The sequence below is a fragment of the Mustela erminea genome, chromosome 12 (genome assembly GCF_009829155.1).
Source record: "Mustela erminea isolate mMusErm1 chromosome 12, mMusErm1.Pri, whole genome shotgun sequence".
In the NCBI taxonomy this organism is placed as follows: Eukaryota; Metazoa; Chordata; class Mammalia; order Carnivora; family Mustelidae; genus Mustela; species Mustela erminea.
In genome coordinates, this window is record NC_045625.1 from 29050099 (window position 1) to 29075381 (window position 25283).

A 25283-nucleotide genomic window follows, 5' to 3' on the forward strand; every position below is an offset into this window, starting at 1 on the left:
GGAGACAGAACTATTTAAAGATTCCCATTATTTGTACATATTATCTTTATATCATGAGACATAATACAAATCCACAGTAACACTAATAAAACTCTCACTAAGGAAAGGGAGCAGTTCACCTGCCATTTAAATTGTTTTCATTTAGCCATGTCTCTTATTGTCCAAATGAACATGTAAGTCTTAGTTATGAGTTTAGTGTGAATACAATTTTAATGTAATACTCTTTTTTACATATATTCTCTGTAGCAATAGCACCTGAATATGTGTACCTGTTATTACCTGTACAACATTCCATTTAAGTATTTCCTTATTATACTTAATTTTACCTCCTTAATATATATAATAATGAAAAATGGCAAACTTGCAATAAGTGTCTTTATGCCCAGAAATTCATTTTTTTTCACTTTAGTGTAATTTAAAATACTCTTTTAGAATCCTTTTATTATAAAACAAGTCACATGATATTTAACATATCAGTTTAATCTGTTTGGTAGTATAGTGAATTTGGGTCTGAATCTTTTTCTCATTTAGACATAACTCTAGATGTACATTTTAGAAATTGTTTTATGAATAATTTTAAAATACTAGGTTTTTTAAAGAAAAGAATGTAACAATATTTAAGAGAACTGCTCTATCTCAATGTATGAACTCATGTTAGCCAATCTCTTGGGTTAAGTATTCTAGATCTGTAGAAACCATTTCTAATGAACCAAAGACTTAAACACAATCTATTTGTCCAAGAAAATGAAGCTTTTAATAAGGACCTAAAATAAAAATGCGTTCTCATTTCATTTGGCCCTTGGGAAACACTATAGTAGGGCTAAGAGATATAAGTATAAAAAATGGCTTCTGTGAGAAAGCAGCTACAACTTTTCATGAGGATAATGTGACATTTTAAAAGCAGCACAATATATAGGCTACAGAAGGAGGGGTCCCAAAGGAAAAATTATGATCATCACATAAATTAAATATTTCCTAAATGTAATTTAGTTCTCTTCCTACTAATAAAAGTAAGAAATGCTTTAAAGTATAGATCCAGGTCATAAATTATAACAGTATTAAAGAGGACCTTTGTGGTCCACTGAACTAAGGATTATTTGGAGTTAAAGGAATTATAACCCTGTCAACAGAATTCACAATTATGTGCAAGCTACTGAAATATTTTGCTTTTGATCAATATAGTCAGCTCCTCATGATCACTTATACCTCAAAGAAGATGCTTGGCTCTAGGGAATGATTTTGCCTTTCTACCATTGTAAATCCACTGAATAATTGTCAATATTGTCCTTTACCTTATGTCCGAGAAATCCCTCCATGTTCCAGGTATCTGCATAGACTTTTCAAGTTGGATTTCTATTTTCAAAGCTATTAAACATGAACTTTTCACAGTCATTAAGATTACAGCTAGTGTTACCTCCCACACTGCTGGCTGAGATTCAACAACTCACATAAGCCTTGGTTATCTTGGCATGCATGTGGAAGCTATTCACTATTTAATTGCAGAACTAAAACTTCACTGTAAAAGCTCATCTAAGGTAAGTTATCAAGCTCTGATACATGTCAGTAATAAGCATAAAACCCAGTGCTTCCTGTAATAAGTGGTAGATTTATATTAGTACAGATTTGGCATCATGTAGGACCTCTTTGACTTTAAAATAGGAAGTAGATCAGTCATTTCCACATGTGCTAGTCAGGATCAGCCTCCTACTACAAACTGAGTTGGGTAGACCATCTTCCAAGTAAACGTTTGATTCCCTTTTGAAAATCTAGCTGTGGACCTTCTTGCACCACTAAGGAAGAAGTAACTACATAAATCACTAATTTCTTACTCCCAGTATATCCTAACCATATAGATAACACCTTAAGCCCACTATAAGATTTTATGCAGTTAAGGAGAGACATCATCCATCCTAAATTTCATATTGCTTTTTGGCAAGATGCTTAACTGAAAATTTTTAACAGGTACTCCTGATTCCCTGTTGTACCAAAGTCCTCTCAAAACAAAAATAAAATAAGAGGAAAATGGAGAGTGAAGAAAACTATAAGAGACTCTTTAACTATAGGGAACAAACTGAGGGTGGCAGGAGGGGAAGTAGATGCAAGGATGGGATAACTCAGTGATGGGCATTAAGGAGGCCACTTGATGGAATGAGCACTGAGTGTTATATGCAACTGATGAATCACTGAATTCTGCCTTTAAAATTAGTAATATAGTATATGTTAATTAAAGTGAACTTAAAAAGATTTTTTAAAAAGTAGATAACCAAATTTTCATTAATGTGAAACATATTGGACAGAATAAGAGGATAACAGATTATATACACGGGGGTGGGTAAGTGTGGGTAACAGTGGGTGGGTGATAGAAATATCAGGGCCTAAACAGAACAGCATATAATTAGCTACAACTAAGAAGTTTTGGTATGCTGAAACAGTAAGCCTGTCGCAAAAAACATGATCTTTTTAGAGCAAGAAAGAACACTGTCTTGTGAGTATATAAGGGTAGTTAATATTTCCACACAAATGCAGGATAGTGCTAAAAGGCCACAGAGTGAGTAGTAGGTAAATGCAAGTGATTTTAAAGACAATGTGAAACACCGTTTTACTATGGTTGTAATCTCCTGGCAATTATGCTGACTTGTTTAGTGTGGCTTTGAGTCTTTTTTTTTTTTAATTCTTTTAAGTTTAGGGGCTAATGTTTCTGTGTTCAAAGAGTATTGCCAAGGGGCACCTGGGTGGCTCAGTGGTTTAAGCCTCTGCCTTCAGCTCAGGTCATGATCTCAGGGTCCTGGGATCGAGCCCCACATCGGGCTCTCTGCTCAGCGGGGAGCCTGCTTCCCCCTCTCTCTCTGCCTGCCTTCTGCCTACTTGTGATCTCTCTCTATCAAATAAATAAATAAAAATCTTAAAAAAAAAAAAGAGTATTGCCAACACAAAAGGATCAAGAATTACTGCCACAGCCAGAATACACAAATACAAACACACACACACACACACTAAACTTTGAGTCAGATGATTTGTCTTCCAAGTGTAAATAATCCGTATTGTATCCTCAGACATGATACTGTATCTCTCTAAGCTGAGGGCATGATGATCAGTAAGGTAAGTAAAATAATATCTCCCAAATAGCAAGATCTTTGGGAAGTAAAATAAATGAGATACTGCATGTAAAAAGAGCATTGTTCCCAATAAGGGAATTTAGGGAAAAAAAAAAAAAAAAGATTTCTAAATACTTTAAAATAGAACTCTGTGGGCATGGGATGTAAAACAGTAATGGAAAAATAAAGACAGATTTATAGACTGTGGGGCTTAAATAGTAACGAGCAGATAGCAGGAACCTATTCAATTATGCTGTTCAAAGCAAACAGGGACCAGTCTTGGAAACCAAGTAGATGGAATTATATGTGTCTCAGTTTTGTCAAAAGTTGACTGACAACTGCTCCACTCCATGGTCTATTGCAGAGATTGTGACATTTCAAGAGAAATGTTGTGCTTTGTCTAAAATATTATGGCTCCATGTCCCCTCTGGAGAGGTATAAGCAATTACATCAAAAGCTAGATGCTTGACCAACCCCCCCTCCCCACTTAAAATAGAATTTCTTAAAACTGAATAAATTGGAATAACCAAAATAGGTAATATATGGTTTACTTAAATAAACTTTGGAAGAATTTGTGTTTAGATAAAATTTAATTAATTTTTATGAAATCTTACTCAGTTCCTGAGTGTTTCTGTAAGGGTATATGCAAACACCCAGAGGGGAAGAGTTTTGCTGTTTGTTGTTTCAATTCAGCTTCCTTAATAGAAATGTTAGCACGTTGTAATCTTTAGAATACATGAGAGTAAAAATCTGTAACCCACAAGGAAAAAAAAAGTAATAAAAAAGCTTTAGAAACTTTTTATTTCTTTCCTAATCCCTCTTACTTTGTTATTCCTGACCACCCCCACTAGAGAAGAAAAGGTTAATATTTACAGTTGTGACATTTATATGAATGATGTCTTGTACAGTTAAGTGTTCTTCATCACAACATAGTTTTTATATCTCAAAAGATATTTTTGAGTTATTTTAATGAAGTCCTTCAGGCTGAAATACAAGAACACTAGACAATAATTCAAATCCACAGGAAGAAATAAAGAGCACCAATAAAGACAACTATGTGGATACATATTAAAATATTATAAATGTATTTATTTATACATCTTTTTCCTCTGATATGATTTAAAAGAAAACTGCATGAAAAAATGATCATAAAACTGTGCTCATGGGTTTTAATATTATGAAGATGTAATATTATGACAATTCTTATGACAGTCTTATGACAAAGTAGAGAGAATGAAACTGTATAGGAGCAAAGTTTTTGTACTGAAAATAAAATGATATTAATCTGAACCAGATTGCTTAAAGTTAAAATGTTAATTGCAGCCCTCGGGATGACTGCTCTAAAAATAACTCAAAAAACAGGTAAAAGGAAAAACAAAGGAATTAAAATGGTACACAAATGTATATTTTCAACCAAAGACAGAATTGAGAATAGAGAAACAAATATATATTGTAAAATATGTGGAACAAATGGCAAAATAACAGATGAATCTTTATCAGTCATTACATTCTGTGGAAGTGAGTAAGCATTCCAAAACTCTAGTCAAAAGGCCAATTGCAGAATGACATTTTTTAAAAAGTAATACCAATATGCTCTATACTACAAGAAATATACATTAAATTCGATGAGAAAAAGGTTGAAAGTAAAAGGGTTGGAAAAAATGAACCCTGCAAACAGAAATTTAGAAATGAGTAGGTCTGTCTCCCTCCTTTCCTTACCCCTTGTCACCCCTGGGAAGTTAAAAGAGAGAAAAATGTCCCTTCCCATTCCCTAACCCCAAATTATGAGATATTCTGGACACAGTCCTCAAAATAATGCACAAACAAAAGACATGTGGCCATTCAAAGAAATAATTACATTAGGGTGTGACAAAAACCCACCATCATGATAAAAGAAACCTTTTTTTTTTTTTTTAAATGGAGGCATATGTCTGTATTTTTCTAGGCTATATATCTGAGAATGGAATTGCAAGGTCGTATGGTAATTCTGATTAATTATTTGAGGAGCTACCAGATTTTCAAAGTGGCTGTACCATTTTACATCTCTTTTTTTCCTTTCTTCTAAATTTTTTTTTTACTTTTTCAGTGTTCCAAGATTCACTGTCAATGTATCACACCCAGTGCTCCATGCGATATGTGTCCTTGTTAATACCCCCCACCAGGCTCACTCAACCTTCCAGCTCCCTCCCTTCCAAAACCATCAGTTTGTTTCTCAGAGTCCACAGTTTCTCATAGTTTGTATCCCCCTTTGATTTCCCCCAACTCCCTTCTCTGCTTCTCCCAATGTCCTCTGTGTTATTCCTTATGCTCCACAAGTAAGTGAAACCATATGATAATTGACTCTCTCTGCTTGACTTATTTCACTCAGCATAATCTCTTCCAGTCCAGTCCATGTTGATACAAAAGTTGGGTATTCATCTTTTCTGATGGAGGCATAATATTCCATTGTATACATAGACCATATCTTTTTTATCCATTCATCTGTTGAAGGGCATCTTGGCTCTTTCCACAGTTTGGTGACTGTGACCATTGCTGCTATGAACATTGGGGTACAGATGGCTCTTCTTTTCACTACATCTGTATCTTTGGGGTAAACACCCAATGGTGCAATTGCCGGGTCAGAGGGGAGCTCTTTTTTTTTAATTTCTTTTTTTTTTAATTTTATTATAATTTTTTATTTTTTATAAACATATATTTTTATCCCCAGGGGTACAGGTCTGTGAATCACCAGGTTTACACACTTCACAGCACTCACCAAAGCACATACCCTCCCCAATGTCCATAATCCCACCCCCTTCTCCCAAACCCCCTCACCCCAGCAACCCTCAGTTTGTTTTGTGAGATCAAGAGTCACTTACGGTTTGTCTCCCTCCCAATCCCATCTTGTTTCATTGATTCTTCTCCTACCCACTTAAGCCCCCATGTTGCATCACCATTTCCTCATATCAGGGAGATCATATGATAGTTGTCTTTCTCTGCTTGACTTATTTCGCTAAGCATGATACACTCTAGTTCCATCCATGTTGTCGCAAATGGCAAGATTTCATTTCTTTTGATGGCTGCATAGTATTCCATTGTGTATATATACCACATCTTCTTGATCCATTCATCTGTTGATGGACATCTAGGTTCTTTCCATAGTTTGGCGATTGTGGACATTGCTGCTATAAACATTCAGGTGCACGTGCCCCTTTGGATCACTACGTTTGTATCTTTAGGGTAAATACCCAATAGTGCAATTGCTGGGTCATAGGGCAGTTCTATTTTCAACATTTTGAGGAACCTCCATGCTGTTTTCCAGAGTGGCTGCACCAGCTTGCATTCCAACCAACAGTGGAGGAGGGTTCCCCTTTCTCCGCATCCTCGCCAGCATCTGTCATTTCCTGACTTGTTGATTTTAGCCATTCTGACTGGTGTGAGGTGATATCTCATTGTGGTTTTGATTTGTATTTCCCTGATGCCGAGTGATATGGAGCACTTTTTCATATGTCTGTTGGCCATCTGGATGTCTTCTTTGCAGAAATGTCTGTTCATGTCCTCTGCCCATTTCTTGATTGGATTATTTGTTCTTTGGGTGTTGAGTTTGCTAAGTTCTTTATAGATTCTGGACACTAGTCCTTTATCTGATATGTCGTTTGCAAATATCTTCTCCCATTCTGTCAGTTAATTTCTTAAGGAATCTCCACAGTGTTTTCCAAAGTGGCTGCACCAACTTGCATTCCCACCAACAGTGTAAGAGGGTTTCCCTGTCTTCACATCCTCTCCAACACTTGTTTACTGTCTTGTTACTTTTGGCCATTCTAACTGGTATAAGGTGGTATCTCAATGTGGTTTTGATTTGAATCTCCCTGATGTCTAATGATGATAAATATTTTTTCATGTGTCTGTTAACCATTTGTATGTCTTCTTTGGAGAAGTGTCTGTTCATATTTTCTGCCCATTTTTTTGATGTGATTATCTGTTTTGTATGTATTGAGTTTGAGGAGTTCTTTATAGATCTTGGCTATAAGCCCATTGTCTATAATGTCATTTGCAAATATCTTCTCCTATTCCATGGGTTGCCTCTTTGTTTTGTTGTTGACTGTTTCCTTTGCTGTGCAGAAGCTATTGATCTTGATGAAGTCCAAAAAGTTCATTTTCGCTTTTGTTTCCTTTGCCTTCAAGACATTGCAACATGTCTTGAAAGACGTTGCAATGGCCGATGTCAAAGAGGTTACTGCCTAAGTTCTCCTCTAGGATTTCTTTTTAGCAGTGAATAATATTCTGTTATCTAGAGGTACCCCAGTTTACTCATCCATTTGCCTACTGAAGACATCTTGATGGCTCCAGATTTTATGAATTTAGCAATTGTAAATAAAGCTTCTATAAACATTTATGTACATGTTTTTGTGGGAACATAGGTTTCCAACTCCTTTGGCAAATTCCAAGGAGCTCAATTGCTAAGAATGAGTATGTTTGTAGGAAAATGCTGAACTGGCTATACTATTTTGCATACCCACCAGCAGTGAATCAGAGTTGCTTTAGTTTCACAGTTCTGTTCACTTTTCACATTGGTTGAAGGAGTCACTTGACTCATAGCATTTACTATGTGTAGATGATTAAGCCCATTTTTCCCTTATAAGTATATTTTCTAGTCATTTAGGAAAAGAGAATACTAGTGTGAGCTATAAGACACCATGAATTCACTAGAGATCAAGAACAGACCCAGCTGAGACCTAGTTCTGGTCCTCCTTTGCCATACAACTAACCAATTATTTTTTAAACCTTATCTTCTAAAGTTAAGAGATACCCACATATTTGATTGATTTTTAAATTATTTTTATTAACATATAATGTATTATTTGCCCTGGGGGTATGTTGGGCTCCCCGCCGAGGGGAGGAGGCGCCCGGGCCAGCCGGAGGCCTCTCCTTGGGGCTGAGCGGGATGGCGAGTGTCGCGAACCCGGAACGCACCCACAGAAGACACCGGGCTCGGGAGGTCTGTCGAAGCAGGATCTCGCTTTATTGAGCAGGGCAGCGGCTTATATGGGGTGAGGGAAGGGAAGTGAGGTCAGCAAAGTGGGGGCCAATGGGGATGTGCCGTGTCGGCGGGAGTTGGGAGAGACACGCCCTGCAGGGGGTGGAGACTCACGGGAAACAAAACTGATGGGAAACCGAAACCGCCACTTTGGCGCCTTTGTGGTCGGCCATGTGGGTTCCCGATCCGGAAGAGAAGGCCACCCGGCGCCATCTTAGCCTCTTGGGGCCCAACATCTCCCCCTTTTGTTTTTGTATGCATGACTTCTGTCTTAGGTCGCCAGCAGCGGGCCTTCAGGCTTACCCGTCATTGGGGAATCACACTGCTTTGGTGTACCCCCTGTCTTAGGTTGCTCTGTGTCCCCCGCCGGTCTTACCCATCATTGAATATCATGACTGTATAGGGGTTTGGTCCCTGACCTGGCGTGGGTTGTTCCTGCAAGGAATCCCATCCGCCATAGGTCGTGAGACTATTGATGGGGCCCCTCGTAGGACTCGTCATCACGGGTGGCCAGTCTCTGTTATTGAACATGGACGTTCATGAGTTGAATGGCCTCCACTCTTTTTTGGACGAATTGGGCAATCTTATTGATAATACAGGGGCCAAAGGTCAGCAGGAGAAGTAGGGTTAGGATGGGCCCCAAGAGGGGGAGGAGAAAGGGAAGTAAGCCATTAAAGCTTGTCCAGAAGGGGGAGGTCATCAGGGCATGGCGGCGCTTCTCTAGGTCCTCCTGTAGCTTCTTGATTTTGTCTCGTACAATACCCGACCGGTTGGCACAGAAACAACATTCCTCCTGTAAAAACAAACATATACCTCCCTTTTCGGCTGTTAATAGATCTAAGCCTCGCCAGTTTTGGAGTACCACAGTGGCTAAGGAGTCCAATTATTCCTGGAGGTTTAAGATGGTTCCCGCTATTGTTTGGAGATCATCAATCATTTGTTGGGAGAGTGTTTTATAAAAATGGAGAGAGGTGCCCAAACCGGCCGACCCAGTGGCTACCCCGGCAGTGATGCCGAGCCCCAATAAGAGAGGGATGGCGGGATTGGCTCGAGCATTTCTCTCTGCAATTTGTTGGCATTCCTCCTTGTATAGGGCTGTCCACTTTATATATAAGGCCCCTGGAAGAACAACCCTAGCTAGCGACTGCCAGTCAGCTGCTGTACATGGGGCATGGGCCAGACCTCGGAGGATGGTTTCTGTCCATGGGGCATTGGGCCCGTCCTCTAATACTGCCTTTTTGAGCTCCTTAAGGTCCCCAGGTTCCCATGGGTACCAAGGAGCCGGACGGTTGCCTCCTGGGTTAACGTAAACAAAGTGCTGCCAGGAGGCAGAGAAAAGATTCCCGGTTTTAGAGCTCATAAGGCCCAACAGAGGAGCAGACACCATGCTTTCCCATCAGCCAGGGGGGAGGGGTTAGGCAGTCCAAGTCAGGCCAGAGAACACAGGGAAACTTCCCCGAAACAGAGAGTTTCGGCAGCTGCTTGGGAATATTCCCTATAGTCTCTGTCTCGAGTTAGACCAACCCCAGTTGGCTCCAGTTATAGCCATTAACACGGGAAGTGAGTGAGGGAGAAGCCCCCACATCTATTAGGAGAAACAGAGAGAAATACAGCAAGAGTCCCCTTTGTTAGGGATGGCCCAGCAACCTGGGTTTACTAGAAGAAAGCACTAGAAGAAGGCTTATTTGCATAATTATTATGCAATATGTCAGGAGGAAATTTACTAGTTGACTCACCAAATCTGGTTTTAGCTCTTAATACCTATCTCTTATATTCCCTCCGGACATGTACGATGTCCTCAGATTCAAATGGGGCAGACATCCTCCCCTTAAACAGAATGTAACCTTAATCAAGGGAAACACAAAGGGCAATGAGAAAGACACACAAAACAATTAACGAGCCGGCAAAGAAAGACGCTGCACGATTTCGGTACAGAACCGAAAGTACAAATTCAAACGGCCAAGGGGAACCGCGAGTTTCCCCTGTGGCCCACAAACGAATGGGGCCCCGAAAAAGCGGGCCCCTCTAATCCCTGGGGCGTCCCCCAGGGTGGCAGGGGAGAAGTCCGAGTTCGTCAACTCCTTCTCAAGCTGCCCAAAATACGAAGCAACAACGTTGTTGTACGAAACAGAAAACAGAGCACCGATAACTGACAGACGAGACAGACGAACAGGGGAACAGGAACATCGATATCGAAACACAAGTGCTGGCCAGCTTACCTCCCGTTGGGAGTCGGTTGGGTCCTTGGGCAGGAGTCCGATGATCTTTATTGTATCGCAGGTGCCTGCGGGTGGTCAGCAGCTCCTGCTAGCTGAGCACCCCAGGCTGGGGTGGTGCAGGATTTTTATAGACAGGTACAAACAAGTTTTAGGTGGGGCGGAGCTGATTGGCTGACAATTTACTTGGTGTTAGTGGATTGGCTTTGGAGGACCCGCGCAAAGAAAAAGGCGGGAAGGGGGAGTGAGGAGGGGGAGTTGGACCTTATTACTCAGCAGAGACGCATCCTGCCTACGTGATTATGCGGACCCCTGCCTACGTGACTATGCCTCGGCTATTAGCAGAAGGTATCTTGTTCAAACAGGAGACAAATGTCACACCCTAAAAGCCAAGGGGTTACAGAAAGGCAAAAGAGCGGTTAAATTGGTCAACAACTGGGGGAAGAGTCTTTCATTGCAAGGGGAGGAGGGGTATTCTTGCACAAGCGGTTACAAGAAGGCAAAAGAGCAGTTAATTAGTTAACAACTGGGGGAAGGGTCTTTCATTCCCCCCCTTTTTCTTTATCATGGATAGAATCTTATATCCATTTGTCCTGTTCAGTCTGGGGCTCGGTTTGTTTAAGGAGTTGATATTGCTGCGTCAGTACCATGGTCTGGATTACTGACATGCGGTCTTTTATAAACTGTACGAATTTATTTAAGATACAAGGGCCGATGGAGAGGTTTAGTAGAAGTATAATAAGGGGCCCTAAGATGGTGGATAGTAAGGTGGTAAGCCAAGGAGATCGATTAAACCAATTTTCAAACCAGCCCTGGTGGGATTCAAAATCCTTTTTTCTTTGGGCTAGTCTTTCTCTGAGTTTATCCATGGTTTCCCTAACAACCCCTGTATGGTCCTCATAAAAACAACATTCTTCCTTGAGGGCTACGCATAATCCCCCCTCTCTCAAGAACAATAGGTCCAGCCCTCTCCTGTTTTGTAGGACCACCTTGGAGAGGGAGGTTAGGGATTTTTCTAAGGCAGTGATATTGAAGGCCTGGTTACAATTGGGAGTCTCCTGGTGGAATGTTACATTCCTGCTATCAAACATCCTTGTTAATGAGATTTAGGTTTAGAAGAAATTTAACTTTATTTACCTTTCCTTCTACCTCTGCCTCCTTCAGTTTTTCATGGAGGGTAGGATGACATTAGGGCTATTGATAAGGTAACTTCTTTGTTGTAAATCTCAAGGACATTTGCAAACCAAGGGAGACTCCTACCCTGCAGGACTGTGATTTCTGCAAGTTAGCTATTTATCGTTTTATGGCAGCCAGGGGTGGCTGAGGAATGCTACACATATGGAGGGGAGCGGGTGAAGGGGGGGTGCAAGGCGCCAGCTTTTGCTTTGTCCTCAGCCAGCCTCCTGCTCCCTCATCATTCCCCCCTGAACAATTTTGACCCTTAAATCTCTAAGGTGGTTGAAGGTGGAAGGTCTCATCTTCTGTAACTTCTTCATGCTGAATAGGGGCGTAGAGCTGTCCCTACCTGCTCCGGTCAATATTGGTCAGGGTAGGGACGTATAAGGGAGTTACGAAAGGTGGAGGCAGCTGAATCCAGCGCTGACAGTGAAGAGGCGTCCTCGCGTGCGATAAGGATAAAACATTGTCCTATGCTCCGGAGTGGGGGGGGGCAATAAGGAGGCAGAGGAGTGGGCGCTGATGGTTGGAGGAAGGGATTAGTAGAAGGGGGGCACGTAGGAGGGCCTTCAGCCCGAGATTTGGGTTGGAGATCCGGGGGCCAAGGAGCTGCATCAAAGGGATCTAGCGAGGGATAGAGCCTCTTTGTTTAACAGGGGGGTCTCCAGTGGTGTTTGAGACGGTGGAGGCGGGCTCCTTTGAGGGCTGGCGGGATTCATTTGGGGCAGCTGCTTCCGGAGGGTTGACATGGGCTTTGCGAACTAATTGTTCGATACGGTCCCAGGTGTCCCAGTCAAAGAGATTACTTTCAGGCAGCCAAGGGGCGGCTTTAATAAGGGTTTCCCATGTTTTGAGAGCCTGGGAGTCGGTGAGGGAAAGACCGCGGCTCTTCAGAAGGAAGCGTAGGGATTCTAAGGAAGGGTCATTTTTAGAAAAGGACTGCCCCATAGCTTATGGGGGTACACTCACCCGTAGACCGATTGGCCCGTCAGTGAGAAGAGCGAGGTTCCTCACACGGGGCACCAGTTGTTGGGCTCCCTGCCGAGGGGAGGAGGCGCCCGGGCCAGCCGGAGGCCTCTCCTTGGGGCTGAGCGGGATGGCGAGTGTCGCGAACCCGGAACGCACCCACAGAAGACACCGGGCTCGGGAGGTCTGTCGAAGCAGGATCTCGCTTTATTGAGCAGGGCAGCGGCTTATATGGGGTGAGGGAAGGGAAGTGAGGTCAGCAAAGTGGGGGCCAATGGGGATGTGCCGTGTCGGCGGGAGTTGGGAGAGACACGCCCTGCAGGGGGTGGAGACTCGCGGGAAACAAAACTGATGGGAAACCGAAACCGCCACTTTGGCGCCTTTGTGGTCGGCCATGTGGGTTCCCGATCCAGAAGAGAAGGCCACCCGGCGCCATCTTAGCCTCTTGGGGCCCAACAGGGGTATAGGTCTGTAAGTCATCAGGCTTACACACTTCATAGCACCCACCATATCACATACCCTCCCCAATGTCCATAACCCAACCACCCTCTCCCCACCCCCTTACCCCCAAAACCCCTCAGTTTTTTTTTGTGAGATTAAGAGTCTCTTATGGTTTGTCTCCCTCCCAATCCCATCTTGTTTCATTTTTTCCTTCCCTACCCTCAAAACCCCCCACTCTGTCTCTCAAATTCCTCATATCAGGAAGATCATATGATAATTGTCTTTATCTGATTGACTTATTTTGCCTAGCATAATACCTTCTAGTTCCATCCATGTCATTCCAAATGGCAAGATTTCATTTCTTTTGATCCCTGCAAAGAATTCCATTGTGTATATATACCAACTCTTCTTTATCCATTAATCTGTGGATAGACATCTAGGTTCATTCCATAGTTTGGCTACTGTAGACATTGCTGCTATAAACATAGGGTGCATGGGCCCCTTCAGATCCCTACATTTGTATCTTTAGGGTAAAAACCCAATAGTGCAATTGCTGGGTCATAGGTTAGCTCTATTTTCAAATTTTTGACGAACCTCCATGCTGTTTTCCAGAGTGGCTACACCAGCTTGCATTCCCATCAACAGTATAGGAGGGTTCCCCTTTCTCTGCATCCTCTCCAACATCTGTCATTTCCTGACTTGTTCATTTTAGCCATTCTTACTGGTGTGAGGTGGTATCTCATTGTCGTTTTGATTTCTATTTCCCTGATGCCAAGTGATGTGGAGCATTTTTTCATGTGTCTGTTGGCCATCTGGAAGTCTTCTTTGCAGAAATGTCTGTTCATGTCCTCTGCCCATTTCTTGATTGGATTATTTGTTCTTTGGGTGTTGAGTTTGATAAGTACTTTATTGATTTTGGATACTAGCCTTTTATCTGATATGTTGTTTCCAAATACCTCCTCCCATTCGGTCAGTTGTCTTTTGGTTTTGTTGACTGGCTCCTTAGCTGTGCAAAAGCTTTTGATCTTGATGAAGTCTTGATAGTTCATTTTGGCCCTTGCTTCCCTTACCTTTGGTGATGCTTCTAGGAATAAGTTGCTGTGGCGGAGGTCAAAGAGGTTGCTGCCTGTGTTCTCAAGGATTTTGATGGACTCCTTTCTCACATTGAGGTCTTTCATCCATTTTGAGTCTATTTTTGTGTGTGGTGTAAGGAAATGGTCCAGTTTCATTCTTCCGCATGTGGCTGTCCAATGTTCCCAACAACATTTATTGAAGAGACTGTCTTTTTTCCATTGGAACCTCTTTCCTGCTTTGTCAAAGATTAGTTGATGATAGAGTTGAGGTTCTATTTATGGGCTCTCTATTCTGTTCCACTGATCTCTGTGTCTGTTTTTGTGCCAGTACCATACTGTCTTGATGATGACAGCTTTATAATAGAGCTTGAGGTCTGGAATGGTGATGCCACCAACTTTGGCTTTCTTTTCCAACATTCCTCTGGCTATTCAAAGTCTTTTCTGGTTCCATATGAATTTTAGGATTATTTGTTCCATTTCTTTGAAAAAATTAATGGTGTTTTGATAGGGAGTGAATTAAATGTATAGATTGCTTTAGGCAGCATAGACATTTTCCCAATATTTTTTCCTCCAATTCATGAGCATGGAACACTTTTCCACTTCTTTGTGTCTTCCTCCATTTATTTCATGAGTACTTTATAACTTTTGGAGTACAGATTCTTTGCCTCTTTGGTTATATTTATTCCTAGGTATCTTATGGTTTTCGGTACAATTGTAAATTGGATCAACTCCTTAATTTCTCTTTCTTCTGTCTTGTTGTTGGTGTAAAGAAATGCAACTGATTTCTGTGCATTGATTTTATATCCTGACACTTTACTGAATTTCTGTATGAGTTCTAGTAGTTTTGGAGTAGAGTCTTTTAGGTTTTCCCTCATAAAGTATCATATCATCTGCAAAGAATGAGAGTTTGACTTCTTTGCTGATTTGGATGCCTTTTAATTATTTCTGTTGTCTGATTGCTGAGACTAGGACTTCTAGTTCCTAGACTTCTAGGAGACTCCTAGACTTCTAGCTCCTAGATCCCCCACTGTTGAATAGCAGTAGTGATAGTGGACATCCATGCTGTGTTCCTGATGTTAGGGAAAAATCTCTCAGATTTTCCCCATTGAGAATTATTATTCTCTGTGGGTTTTTCATAGATGGCTTTGATGATGTTGAAGTATGTACCCTCTATCCCTACACTTTGAAGAGTTTTTGATCAAGAAAGGATGCTGTACTTTGTCAAATGCTTTTTCAGCATCTGTTGAGAATATCAAATGGTTCTTATTCTTTCTTTTATTAATGTATTGTATCAAATTGATTGATTTGCAGATGTTGAACCAATCTTGCAGCCTGGGAATAAATCCCGCTTGGTTATGGTGAATAATTTTTTTAATGTACTGTTGGATTTTATTGGCTAGTATTTTGGTGAGAATTTTCACATCTATAAATTGGAATTGACGGTGTTTATCAAGGATATTGGTCTGTAATTTGCCTTTTTGATGGGGTCCTTGTCTGGTCTTGGGATCAAGGTAACACTGGCCTCAGAAAATGAGGTTAGAAGTCTTCATTCCATTTCTATTTTTTGGAACAGTTTCAGGAGAATAGGTAATCATTTTTTCTTAATTTTTTGGTAGAATTCCGCTGGGAAGCCCTCTGTCCATGGGCTCCTGTTTTGTTGGGAGATTTTTGATGATTGCATCAATCTCCTTACTGGTTATGGGTCTGTTCAGGTTTTCTGTTTCTTTCTGGTTCAGTTTTGGTAGTTGTTGCATCTTTAGGAATGCATCCATTTCTTCCAGATTGTCAAATTTGCTGACGTATTGTTGCTCATAATATGTTCTTTTAGTTGTTTGTATTTCTTTGGTGTTGGTTGTGATCTCTCCTCTTTCATTCTTGATTTTATTTATTTGGGTCCTTTCTCTTTTACATATGTCTGGCCAGTGGTTTATCAATTTTATTAATTCTTTTAAATAACCAACTCTTAGTTTCATTGATCTGTTCCACTGTTCTATTGGTTTCTATTTCATTGATTTCTGCTCTGATCTTTATGATTTCTCTTCTCCTGCTGTGTTTAGGCTTTCTTTGTTATTCTTTCTCCAGCTCCCTTAGGTGTAGGCTTAGGTTGTGTACTTGAGACCTTTCTTGTCTTTTGAGAAAGGCTTGTATCAGTATATACTTTCCTCCCAGGGCCACCTTTGCTGTGTCCCACAGATTTTGAACATTTGTGTTTTCATTTTCATTTGTTTCATTGAATTTTTTCAATACTTCTTTAATTGCCTGGATGACCCATCCATTCCTTAGTAAGATGCTCTTTAGCCTCCATGTATTTGAGTTCTTTCCAACTTTCCTCTTGTGATTGCATTCTAGCTTCAGAGCATTGTGGTCTGAAAATATGCAGGGAATGATCCCAATCTTTTGATACCAGTTGAGACCTAATTTTTGACCCAGGATTTGGTCTACTCTGGTGAATTTTCCATGTGTACTAGAGAAGAATGTGTGTTCTGTTGCTTTGGAATGGAATGTTCTGAATATATCTGCAATGTACATCTGGTCCAGTGTGTCATTTAAGGCCTTTATTTCCTTGTCAATCTTTTGCTTGGATGATTTGTCCATTTCAGTGAGGGGGGTGTTAAAGACCCCTACTATTATTATATTACTGTTGATGTGTTTTTTTAATTTTGTTATTAATTGGTTTATATAGTTGGCTGCTCTCATGTTAGGGGTATAGGTATTTAAAATTATTAGATCTTCTTGTTGGACAGACCCTTTGAATATGATATAGTGTCCTTCCTCATCTCTTATTATGGTCTTTGGCTTAAAATCTAATTTATCTTATATAAGGATTGCACCCCCCCCCAACCTTCATTTGATGTACATTAGCATGGTAAATTGTTTTCCACCTCCTCACTTTCATTCTGGAGGTGTCTTTAGGTCTAACATGAGTTTCTTGTAGACAGCATATCAATGGGTTTTGGTTTCTATCCATTCTGATATCCTGTGTCTTTTGATTGGAGTTTTTAGCCCATTTACATTCAGGGTAACTATTGAAAGATACAAATTTAGTGTTATTAAATTCATTATATACAGTATGCTGTTACTGTAAATTATCTCTGTTCCTTTCTGGTCTACTACTTTTAGGCTCTCTCTTTGCTTAGAGGACCCCTGTAGGGCTGGTTTGGTATTTGCAAATTCTTTTAATTTTTATTTGTCCTGGAAGCTTCTAACCTCACCTTCTATTTTTAATGATAGCCTACCTGGATATATATTCTTGGCTGCATATTTTTCTCATTTAGTGCTCTGAATATATCATGCCAGTTTTTTTCTGGCCTGCCGGGTCTCTGTGGATAATTCTGCTGGCAATCTAATATTTCTATCATTGTATGTTACAGACTTCTTGTCCTGAGCTGCTTTCAGGATTTTCTCTTTGCCACTAAGGCTTGTAAGTTTTAGTATTAGATGATGGGGTGTGGACCTATTGTTATTGATTTTGAGGGGGGTCTCTGTGCCTCCTGGATTTTGATGTTTGTTCCCTTTGCCATATTAAGGAAATTCTCTACTATAATTTGCTCCAATACACCTTTTTCCTATTTCCTTCTTCTGCTTCAGGAGGGCCAATTATTAACAATATTATTTCATCTTATGTTATCACTTATCTCTCGAATTCTCCCCTTGTGGTCCAGTAGGTGTTTGTCTCTCTTTGTTCAGCTTCTTTATTCCCCATCATTTGGTCTTTTATATCACTAATTTTCTCTTTTGTCTCATTTATCCTAGCAGTAAGAGCCTGCATTTTTTATTTCACCTCATAAGCAGCTTTTTTTTATTTCAACTTGGTTAGATTTTAGTTCTTTTATTTCTCCAGAAAGGGTTTCTCTAATATCTCCCATGCCTTTTTTGAGCCTATCTAATGCCTTGGGAATCATCATTCTGAACTCTAGTTCTGACATATTACCAATGTCTGTATTGATTAGGTCCCTAGCCATTGGTATTGCCTCTTGTTCTTTTTCTTTTTTGGGGGGGGTGAGTTTTTCTACCTTGTCATTTTATCCAGATATGAATATATGAATGAGAGAATAAAGTACTAGAAGGATGACAAAGACTCCAGAAAAATGTACACTAACCAAATCAGAAAAGATCCAAAACCAGGGGGAGAAGAGAGGAGGGAAAAAATAAATAAAAATGAAAAAAATTAAAAATCAATTATATATATATATATATATATATACACATATATACACATATATGTATATATATATATGAATGATGAATAGAATAGATGAATATAATGATGAATAGAATAGAGCCACACACTTGATTTTGGGTGTATTTTGGTCTCTTAGAAGAAACTACCTCCCAAAATTTTAAAGAAAGAAAAACATATATATACAAAAATAAGTTCTAAACATGATGAAGGGATGGAATATGACTGTAAAGATGAAAATTTTAAAAATTCTAACATTTAAAAAATTCTAAAAAGGGGGGCACCTGGGTGGCTTAGTGGGTTAAACTTCTGCCTTCAGCTCAGGTCATGATCTCAGGGTTCTGGGATCAAGTCCCACATCGGGCTCTCTGCTCGGCAGGAAGCCTGCTTCTTCCTCTCTCTCTCTCTCTGCTTGCCTCTCTGCCTATTTGTGATCTCTCTCTGTCAAATAAATAAAATCTTTTAAAAAAATTCTAAAAAAGGAATTGATAGGTTAAGTTGGTAGGAAAAAGAAAAAAAAAGTGGAGGGAATGTGGTCAGGTTGGAGACTTAAACAAAGCCATGTGCTAGATTATGGTATATTTTGATCTATTAGATGAAATCATATCCCAAAATTTTTTTAGAAAAAAAAGAAACTCTATATGTATATAAAAAATAAGGTTAAATACAATGAAGTTATGTGACTATAACAAGAAGGTTTAAAAAGATTTTTTTAAGAAAGGCATTGTTAAGATAAAAGAGTTAAATAGAGTTAAAAGAGGAAAAGTTTAAAAAATAGAATAAGAAAAAAAAAATAAAAAAGATTAACTTAGCAAGACCAAAGGATCATAGACAAAGGGTCATGAATTCTATACATTGCTTTCCCCTAGCTCTGGAGTTCTGCTGTTCTCCTTGATTGGTGAACTTGGTCTTGACTGGATGTTCTTGTTGATCTTCTAAGGGAGGGGCCTGTTGCAGTGATTCTCAAATGTCTTTGCCAGAGGCTGAATTGCACCACACTTGCCAGGGACCAGGCTAAGTAATCTGCTCAGGTTCTCTCTCGGGAGCTTTTGCTTTCTAAACACTTTCCATAGAACCCTGGAGGATGGGAATGAAAATGGCGGCCTCCCAATCTGCCCAGAGGAGCTCAAAGAGCAGTGGCCTGACTGTGCCTTGGATCATGGTTTAAGGTAACTCTGACATGAAAGCTCACTCTTTGGCTCTGTCTCTGTAGTTGGCTTCCCCACTCTGATACCGGCAACTCTGCCACACCCCCAATCTTTCTGTGACCCTGCGGGACCTGAGACCATACTGTCCCCATGAGGGCTCCACCCCCACTTAGCCTCTTGAGAGATGTCCTTCAGTGGAGCAGACTTCAAGAAGTTTTAATTTTTATGCTCCAATGCTCTGCCATTTGCTGGGAGCCAACCATTACTCCCAAATTCCAATTGCTTCTGATTCACTTCTCCATACGTCCTACATTTCAGAAAGTGGTTGATTTTCTGCTCCTAGAATTGCTGCTCTTCTTCTTTTCTATCTCCTGTTGAGTTTGTAGGTGTTCAGAAGGGTGTGATACCTATCTAGTTGAACTACTGGGATCTGATGTCATTTCAGTCTGCTACTCCTCTGCCATCTTGCCTCTCACTCCCCCAGAGACCAACTCCTTTAGAGTCTGACTAGCATCTGAATTATTAGATAAATCTAAGTTTATGCAGATTTTCTGTAGATTTTCCAAATCTGTAATCCACTTTCAGGCTGTTAGGCGGCAGTTTATTTCTTTGCAGGCTGTCATCTGGGGCTACTCTGTGCTCTATAACATAGCCCCCTCCATCTTCAATGTGGCAATGGCATTTTGAGTCCTTTTTGCAGTTCTGGTCTCTCTGATTTCCTGTTCTGCTACCAGCTGAAGCAAATTCTCTAGTTTTCAATGGCTCTTGTGGTTAGATTGAGTCTACCCAGATCATTTTTCTTCTCACTATCACAATATCAATTGATTAGTAATCTAAATTGCATTTGTAATCCTTTTTTCCATATAATTTAGCATAATTATGAGTATGATATAATATTCTCAGTCTTGAGGATTATGGCAAGAAATCTTTTCATCTTTTTTCAGCAATTTACTTATGTATTCACATCCATTAACCATATTAATAGAGTCTACATCATGGTATTATTCAATGAAAACAACCAATTCATACACCATGTTGTAACTATAAAACCTTGGTTAATTAGATAACAGTAAATACAATGATGAATCCTAATATATGCAAAGAACTTCAATGAATTTGACGTCTGTAAACACATGAATGATCCTGGACTCATTCATTGGTACACTTTATTTGCTTTATTAGTGAGTTCAAAATTATGAAGTTATATCGATATTAAAAAACACTCCCTTAATAAAAGCTTTGTATTGAGGGAAATGAGTTATCCCCAGTGGTAGATACAATAAAATGCAGACTACTTTGTAGGTAAATGTATAAAGATCTACTAAGGAAAGAGAGAGATTCAGGAGGATAAAGGATAATGCCATGTTTTCCCCCGCCTCCAAAAAGTGACTACAGTGCTTCGCAAAGAATCAAGAAAATTTGCTTCTGATTTGATTTTGATGAGGTTTTCTATTACTTTTATGGGGATATGTTTGCTTTTACTTAATATAATGTCATTATATGAACTCCAAGTAACTTTAAGGGCTGTCAGGATTAACTGAAGATCTTTAAGTATTACTCTTTCTTAACTATTCAGAAACAAATACTGTTCAGCACATTGGCCAACTTCCCTCTCATAGTTACTATATGAAAGTATTAGTAACCTGTCAGTATTTTGAGGAATCCAGCTAAATATGGTCCATATTAGACAAGATGTAAAGGAATGACTGAAGACGGACTCATTAACCACTCAAAAAGTAGCATTTAGTAATATAAACTAGACGAAGGTTCTGATTGCATTAATACAAATGTAAGTAGGGGAGTTGTAGGAGGGAGAATAATGAGTTATTGTTCTATTTTTAAATTATTTGGGCAGTTGGTGTATTAGTTATTTGCTGCATAGCAAATTAGCATAGCTCTCAATGGCTTAAAACAAAAATAAAAAGTGTTATTCAGTCACTATTAGGTTTCAGAGGTATTGCTACATTCTGTGGAAGCAAACCTTGATGTTAGAGGTTTTTTTCCTTGAAAGGTATGGAGGATGAATTTCTGACTTGCAGAATACGCCCCCCCCCACCCGCCAAGCCTGACCTGGTGCAAAAGGTGGCCAGGAATCTAGCTTCTTTAGTCCAAGCTTGAGGAACAGAAGTGTAGCAGAGAGTTTGACGGACGAGAATAAATCTGACAAATGACTGATACCTGAATATGACAGTTTTTTGGGGACATACCTCATGGTTTCTGAAACCCTTGTCCCTGCTGGGTCTCCTCTGACTCTCAGAACCCGTGTTGTGATTGTGGATGGTTATGTGATGATACACTTTTCTCTTCCTTTTATCTGGATAAGAGGAAGCCCTGTTGACTCAGGAATTCTCACCTAAAAACTGTCATGGACTGCAGTTATTCCTTGTATCTATTCAGGCACGCTTGAAGTCTTTCCCTCAGTCGATATTGCTCTTCTAGGATCAGGCTCCAAACCTGCCTGTGGCCCTGAGCTTCAGGATTATTAAAGACCATAATATCAGAGCCAGTTTTATCTGTGTCCGGGCTTAGCACAGAGCTGATAATGATTTGTCTATTTCCAGTGAGCCTTCCTGCCTCTTGCCTTTTTTCTGGGGCAAAGCCACTGAAAACAGCTTAACTTTGTCCCCATTTTCCTTTTGGAAGGAACCTGTGTGTTTTCTGGCAAGACTTGGAAGGGGGGGTTGTTCCTCTTTTTCAGACATTGAAACCAAATTCCTTTTCTGATTTTTCCTTATAACCTGAAGCTTAGAGTGCCCCAGCAGACATAGGCTGCTTCTTCTGACTTCCCTATTAGTACCGAACACCTAAGAAGCTGCTGTCCCCAATGAGTCCACTCTGGGGATGAGATTTAGAGAGCCAAGAAACCAAGTTTTTGGAACCTGGGGGAAATCCAGTGGACAAACCTGAGTCTAGAGCTGGGCTAGACCTCTATGTCCAAATGCAGATTTATGTCATCAGGAAGCTGCTTTTTAAAGCATGGTTGTCCTGGGCCTTGGGTGATCAGCATGCTGAGGGTGTGTGATATTCCTAGTTAAGTACCCTGGACCATACAAATGCCCATCTACCTTATTATTATTCCCAGGTCACCAATTATTCCAATTATTGGTAAGAAAAACTGGGATGCTTGCCCTAAATTTTTTTTCAAAATGTTTTGACCATAGTGGGAACACCTAAAACCATCTGCACTAACTCCTTCCTAATGTATTAACTGTGCCTATAGATTACCCCCTTCCTCCATGAAGCTGAAATGGGCAAACTGAGTGCTCTGTCTGAGACGGTTTAGAGAGAAGAGGTTTAGAGAGAAGAGGACACACAGGAGGGTTCACCATTGTTTTGCAGGCCAGCCCTAACCAAAAGAAAAGACTTGACCCAGAGCCACCTGATATGAGAACAGGGCCAGTGAGTAAGTGTTGACGAACTCTCTTCTTCCATGGGTACCCTGAATTTCCTAAATAAAACATATAACCAGTGAATCACTGCATTCAAGATTTTATTCTGGAGCCCTTTGCCACACCTACATGGATGATCTGTGAAATTTAAATGTCATTCAGATATGTGATTTGCCCAGGCTGTTCCCATAGATGACAATCTTTTCTTTCCCAATAATTCAGATAAAAGGTATCTCTCTGGGTCAGCATAGACCAGAAAATTAGGAAGTAGAACAGAAAAAAAAAAAGTTAATTTCTGTTGTAGGCTGAATCTAGGGTTCTCTGCCTCATTGCTGTCCAGATGTTTTATAACGTAATAAGCACTCATACAATTTAATTGGCTATATAGAGTAGAGAGAAGGAAGGGGAAGAAACTATTTATAAACTAAGAACTTTTCAGAACTGACTTTTAAAATCGCCCTCAGTTTTAAGAAACAATAAATTTTTAAAAATCCATTACTAATCCCATTATAATGGAACCAAAGCAAAGGAAAAGATTACAAACCATCCACAGCAATGAAAACCAAAGACACTGTTGTATCATTGTATCATCTCTTAAAAAAAAAAAAAACCTAAAATAAAGTGATTTTCAATTAAATCATTTAAGAGTCAAAACTATCAAGAATGAAAGAAGATAGGGGTACCTGAGTGGCTCAGTCATTAAGCATCTGTCTTTAGCTCAATTTATGAGCCCATGGTCCTGTGATAGAGCCACCATGGGGCTCCCTGCTCAGCAGGAAGCCTGCTTCTCCTTCACCCACTACCCTGCTTGTGTTCCCTCTCTTGCTGTGTCTCTCTCTATCAAATAAATAAATAAGATCTTTAAAAAAAGGAATGAAGGAAGGATAAACTCTGGAAAAATGACAGAAATGGTGGCATAGTTTAAGAATCCCCACAAGAAATAGAGGTAAATTAGATTAAAAGATCAAAATTGCATGACTGTATTTCCCACCAAAATAGGTGATACACTATTATGATGAATTCCCCCCTACAAGGAATAGGGCAAAATACTAAGAGCCATGAACTGTGCATGCTATCCATTCCTGGTAGACCTCAGAACAAAAAATCACAAGGAAGTAAAAAGGTATTCACTGGAAGCAAAGTTACTGCTTAAGGTGACAGGAAACGGATCTAATTACAATGAAAAACAGAGGAAAGTTATAAAATTAAATATAAATAGTATCACTAGAGATAGATATAACTTATCCAACAGGAGGATAATAGATTTTATCTAAATCAAAAATTGAATGATCAAATAAAGGAAATATTAAAAAGGTATGATTGAGGGACTTTTTTTGAATGGGAACAAAAGACAAACTTACAAATAAAATGGTACAGGGTATATACATAAGGAAAATGATCAAGCAATGATTACCATTTAGTAAGAAGTGACTTCATTATTGAATTTGATCAATTAAGAAGGAATTTTTCAAGCAACCAGGCAAAAAAGAGCAATTTGCTTATTAGGGGAATGTTGGAAATCGACCACCAGCACTTCATTCCCAAAGTCAGTAGAGACTTTTTGCTCAATATCACTCATCATCAAGGAACTACAAATCAAAACTACAATGAGATATCACCTCACTCCTGTAGAATGGCTAAAATTAACAATACAGGAAACAACAGAAGTTGGAGAGGATGCAGAGAAAGAGGAACCTCTTACACTGTTGGTGGGAATGTAAATTGAGGTAGCCACTCTCGAAAACAATATGGAGGGTCCTCAAAAATTTCAAAATAGATCTATCCTATTATCCAGCAATTGCACTACTAGGTATTTACCCAAAAGATACAAAAATACTGACTTGAATGGGTACATGCACCCCGATGTTTATAGCAGCTTTATCAACAACAGCAAAATTATGGAAACAGCCCAAATGTCCATTGACTAATGAATGGATAAAGAAGATGTGATACACACACACACACACACACACACACACACACACAATGGAATAATACTGAACCATAAAAAAGAGTGAATTCTTGCCATTTGCAATGATATGGATGGAACTAGAGAGTATCATGCTAAGCAAAATAAGCCAGTCAGAAAAAGACAAATGCCATATGATTTCACTCATATATGGGGAAAAGGAAATAAAGGGGGGAGAGCAATCCATAAAAGAGAATTTTAATTACAGAGAACAAAGAGTGTTGCTGGAGGGGAAGTGGGTGGAGGGATGTTGTAAATGGGTGACAGATATTAAGGAGAGCACTTGCGATGAGTGCTGGATTTTATAGGTTAAGTGATGTATCATTAAATTCTACCCCTGAAACTAATACTACACTATATGTCAACAAACTAGAATTTAAATAAAAACTTGGAACATTCAAAATAAGATCTACCTATATGCCCTTCATGCTATAAAGGATAATATGGGTGAATCTTTTGGGAGAAAAAAAAGACATAAAATAGTTTATCCTATCAATTTTATAAGGGAATATGTTCAGATAAAATATGAAAAGATATGAGAAATATAGACAACCAGAAAAGGTTTAAAAATAATATATTAAAAAAAGAAAAGGACTGGATGTTATATGCAATT